Source organism: Montipora capricornis, chromosome 8 (genome assembly GCF_036669925.1).
Source record: "Montipora capricornis isolate CH-2021 chromosome 8, ASM3666992v2, whole genome shotgun sequence".
NCBI lineage: Eukaryota > Metazoa > Cnidaria > Anthozoa > Scleractinia > Acroporidae > Montipora > Montipora capricornis.
This window is the reverse complement of record NC_090890.1, coordinates 34,593,427-34,598,426: the sequence shown is the minus strand read 5'-3', so window position 1 is coordinate 34,598,426 and position 5,000 is coordinate 34,593,427. Positions and strand designations below refer to the sequence as shown.

Below are 5,000 nucleotides of genomic sequence, written 5' to 3'. Positions count from 1 at the left end.
TAATGAGAAGACAGGGAAAGGTATTCCCAACTGTCTATTTTTACTTCTTTGCAACAAAGCAAGCATGAGTAATTCGATGGGATTAACAAAGTCAGTTTGGAAAGACAATAACTCGTTTTGCAACCTTACATCTTTGTTATGCAAAGTATTCTAATCATGAAGGATTACTTGCACGGTGAGCGGAAGGTTGTAATGCTAACCATCGAATTAAAACTTTGATGTAACTCTTAGAGTACCCTTTACTAAACGTGTTTCATCATTTACTGGCTAAATTTGTCGTCGATCAGATGTGTTCGTGACAACGTGTACTTTATAAGCAGCTATTGTTGACCAAAGACGATCAGACCATAAAAATTTCCCTGATATTTCACTATGAGCAACAAGGAATGTAAATAAACACCTTTTGTTTGTCGCCTTCTTAAGAGCATTGTAAAAATGTTTGACAACCATGCCTTTTTGAATACTGTTGATGCATGGAAGTTGGGTTTCAAGAATGTATTAAAAGCAGCTAGAGCTAGCGTGACCTGTTTCCATCTCATGTTGGACCGAAACGTTCTGAGCCTTGATTATAAGCGATTTGCGAAAGCAAAAACAACAGAAACAGCAGAAAGAGCGCCAAATCTTTCTTTACTTTTTTCCATTTTGAATTTGGGTGTCAAATGCATGTCAAGAGCAGGAATTAAACAAACCTTTATAATCTCATATAAAAATACAAGAGTTGGGGCTGACTCGGCTTGTCAGAGATTTCCAAAGCTTAACCTTGACCAGTTTGTGTACCTTTAGTACAATGGCGCCGTATATCCAGTAGTCTTGGCGAAACTGTGTTGTTATTTCTTTTGATTTTTATACCGCGTTACCTATTTAGGGTTGATTGTAAGATTCTAAGGTTATTTAAAACTTTACACTATGGATCTAACTTAATTCTGTGTTGCAAACAAGATTCTTTTGCTAAAGACGGATCTTTTGCAACTAATGAGTATCACGATTTTTCGTCTTATTTCTTTCCCATACGAAACGTTTGTCTCATACAGCTGAAACTAAGTGATCAGTTTTTAGTCAGTGGACATCGGTTTACATCGGATTTTTAACGATAATAAATGATATACTGTAAAATCGTACTTAACTTCTCAAACAGTCGAGGACTGAAAGAATTTTGAAACCACAAGAAAGGAACTCAGTTTTCAGTAATTTATTTGAACACCTTTGAGAACTCATTCCAAATTCAATAAGTTCACCGTTGTTTACGACTTCGTATTTTTCAAAGCTATTGATCGGTAAGTTCGAACAATGAGATATGTTTGGCGACTCTGGCTGAAATAAGTTATAACTTTGCTAGTCGCCTTTTTGATATTGTGGCCATTTCCATAACTTAAATATTTTGCACACATATGTCCGGCAAACCAAACTCGTCAGTTCTTTGATAGAGCAGTCTTGCTCTTGTCTAAATGATTATTTCTAGCATTTTGTTTCACCACAGATTCTCACATCCAATACGATAATTTTCGTCCTACGCCAACTTTTTGGCAACGTTGTTGCCTTTTAAGATATTCCTGTTTCTGTTTATTGAAGTAAAAATCGCCAGCGCCTTCTTTGATAAGCAAAGCGGCGCATTCTGTCCTTCCCGCTCTTATTGCTGTGTGCATTGGAGGCCAGCCAGTAGAGTCCAAAACATTTATGTCGGCACCACTCTTTATAAGTTCTTTTAACAATTCCACGTTGCCGTCCAATATGACTTGATGCATTTGCGGGAGATTTGATTCCTTGGTGTCCACTGGAGATTCGGTCTGATTATCGGGATCCGTGTTATTCCTTCTGCTTTCTTCGCTCTCCCCCTTGTCTAGTTCTTCAGAGTGTTCATGAATATCCGTGAGTGTACGCTTCCGAACCAATCTTAAGCTCCCTTCTGGTAAACTTAATTTACGGCAAGCATCCATGTTCGACGATGTTATCACTTAGCTGTTGTGTAAACAGGGCTCATTTCTTTATACCAAGAGCTTAGAGGAGGGCAATTAATCCCTGGCACGGATTTTGCACAAAGTACTAACTTGAAGACCGCTCCTATTGTGGATCTGTTTACTGGATAGTGAGGGGCGTTTTTCATCTCTTCTTTTAGAGCCTAATTCCGCATCCCAGTCGTGTCACATCGGCACTTAGCTCCATTCGCGATAACTGTCAAGTTAGTAAGTGTTATAAATCTTGAGTGCTAAATGAAGCGATGAAACCTTTGTGCGTGGGTCTGTTGATTCTTCTTAAATGCAAAGCTGCTCAGACTTGCGACGAAATTAACTTCCGCCAGATGAATGCACCACCGTTCGTTGATCATACAAGGGATTAGATTTTCTTTGGAAAACTAAATCTTGTACCAACTTTAAAAAAGCGAAAGACAAAGAAACCATTCATATGATGCACGTTTCTCGGAGCATCACATTCCTCGTTTAGTCACAGGCAGAACTTTATCTCTTTCATTTGTAGTTGTATTTTTTAATTACTTTTTCGTTTCAAAATTTATTTTATTTTCTCCACTCCAATTCAAAGTTCCATTTTAATATTGATTGTTTATTAGCCAATATCAAAAATACCAGAATACTTGTTTCAACTTCCAAAATTGTACATAAGCCTTGTTTTCAGTTTCTCTTGGGACCATAGTAAGTTCCAAGAGAAAATCGTACTCGAATAGGAGGGGCATATCTCGGGGTAACTATAACGCGAGAAATAATGATCAGCATTAGTGGAGGTTAGCACTCTGGCACTTATATAAATTTACAGTGCTTATTCGATGAGACGCCACCCACATCCAAAATTTGTGGCGTGTCACCCATTGAGGTGTACCCTGCGAGCAGTTGGTTTCTCCTACGCTCCCCGAGAGAGACACCACTGCGTTCAGCCGTTAGTTTCTTTGAGTGAGCCGCCGTCCAGCGCCAAGGACGAATAAATTAAATTTGAACCGGTAAAACGAGTTAGTAAACTTGTTTTGGCGCTTGCGCGTTCCTTCAGCTACGTAATTGCTGCGTTTGGACGAACCTGCTGTGTAGTAATTTCCCGCGAAATAAGACGAACTGATGTCAAATACATCACTTTGGGGTGTCACGTACTTCGCACATGCTCGATGGAAAATCAAACGGTTGCTCGCAGTGGTTTCTCTCTCGGGAATCGTAGGAGAAACCAACTGCTCACAGGGTAATTGAGGTGTTACACGGAATTTCATCCATTTTTTTTAAGTTTTTGACGTATCAGTAAAGGGACCCGCCCAAGGCGTATATCCCGCATGAGGCCGATTGGTCGGTGTAAACAAACAAACAAACGAATGCAAAAACAAAAGGAAAATCAAAAGCAACCTATAAAATACCTCTTACTAGTACTAGTTTCAAGCTGCAGAAAGAGTCGAGTGCGAGTAGAGAGCTGCTGTTAACATATTTTCCTCCCACGTCGGACAGAAAGCCTCTCCCGTGGAACGAAGAGTGTCTCGTTCACTCAGGGGTTGAGGTTGAAAATGAAAATCTACAAGTGCAAAACCAATGTTATATGCCAGATTACAAGTTCAAAACATTTGAACATTTTGAAAACTCAAAAATTTGGGTCGGTCGGACGACGGTTAACGGAGAAACTGGAAGACGACGGCCTCCAATGCAGTCGTTTAATTTAAGGAATCCCGACCGTAAATACTTGCTAAGGTTTCACGGGCAATACGGAGAGCAGAATGCATCTGTATTATCAGTTAAGTACCTACCCTGGATGCCAGAGGGTTTTTTCTCTCTTAGAGCGACGGAAAGACAAACCTCTGGCAGCCAGGATTTTAATTACCCGGTTTGCGTGTAAATAAAAAATATATCATAAACGAAATACTGTAAATTAACAGCATCTGTGAAATGGCGTTAAATAAAATGTACACAAAAAAATTTCGAAGTTATCAAGGAATTGACCCCGAAACCAAAACCTTGGCATTCTCGATAACTTGAGAGGTTTGCTCTGACGTATTTTGACGAACAAAAAAACTCTCCTGGCGATCATGCGTGTGAACTAGTCACCGATGCAGAGATTTCTTGGATAGCTTGCGTAGAAAGCGTTTCCGTGGAGTAGACCCAGGTGTGGGCTTTTCGATGTTTCTACCGAGCAAAAAAGAGGTCAAGACATCGAAAAGAACGCTTGCTACGTAGGCTATTTTTGCTGACAAGCGTTAGCGAGGCAGCATACTATTCTTGACATTAGCCAAAAAAAGTAAGATCGGAAGCATGCGCAGTCGATTGTGGTAGGTCATGTCTATTATCCGGGGTATTGATACCCGAAATAACGTCACGTACACGTCGTGGAAGGGAATCTTCCAGTCACAGCCTTCGAGTCGAGTACTTTTCCATTGGGTCGTCATTGATCATCATTCAACCGTATATGTTCAGTCTTTGACCACCGACTCAAATTGTTCTTCAACTTCTTCAACCGTTAAGTGAAGAGAAAATCAGTTCCCAAGCTAGACCACGAGCAGTCGTCCTTATTTCCTCAGAGCCAAGCACGACGAGTGAAATTGTTATTTTATGCAAATTAGTGGTGAAAACGGGGCGTGTCACGCAATCGCGCGCTCAACGGTGTCATTCAAAAATAAGAGACTTTTTCCAGTCTATTCTCAAGCACGACAAGAAATTTAAATTGACATTTGCTCAACTACGCTCAGCATTTCTCAAAAGGATACTCTTTTGCTGAGAAGAAGCCAGAAATTTGAGAACAGAAGTTTAAATTCAAAGAATGAAGGGACATGCCATTGTTTTGAAATTATCCATTTGTTTATAAAATAATAACGCCTGAGACACATGCTAAAGATATGCACACCTTTCTTCGCCTTTTAAACACTTTCACGCACATTTCCAGTATGCTTTCTTCAAAAATTTGCAGCTGTTAAAAAAAAAAAAACCAGTCACTGCTCCCAGTTTCCACGCCAGCAGAAACTCCTTAGTTGGGAAGTCACGCAATGCTTCCCCAATGAGTTGAGTGTTGCGTGATATCCGTAAAGG

At 40.1% G+C, this 5,000-nt stretch overlaps 1 protein-coding gene and 1 long non-coding RNA gene across 10 annotated transcripts in view; one reads left to right on the top strand and one right to left on the bottom strand.

Moving 5' to 3' along the window:
- The window catches only part of LOC138059490 (uncharacterized), a 22,069-nt gene that overhangs the window by 8,819 nt on the left and 8,250 nt on the right, over window positions 1-5,000 (top strand). For 2 of the 9 annotated variants that reach the window (XM_068905125.1, XM_068905131.1), the window contains exon 6: window positions 1-1,958. This exon is cut by the window's left edge and continues 1,936 nt beyond it. The exons of 6 other annotated variants lie outside the window; for them this stretch is intronic. The gene's annotated coding sequence lies outside the window, so the exon portion shown is untranslated. Of the gene's footprint in view, window positions 1,959-4,820 lie in introns of those variants that run through there. One more of the 9 variants, XM_068905123.1, reaches the window with a different exon arrangement.
- Window positions 1,175-5,000, bottom strand: part of LOC138059492 (uncharacterized) — a 4,278-nt gene continuing 452 nt past the window's right edge. Inside the window, exon 2 of the long non-coding RNA XR_011134213.1 lies at window positions 1,175-4,881. This is a non-coding gene — a long non-coding RNA (uncharacterized lncRNA). The remainder of the gene's footprint in view (window positions 4,882-5,000) is intronic.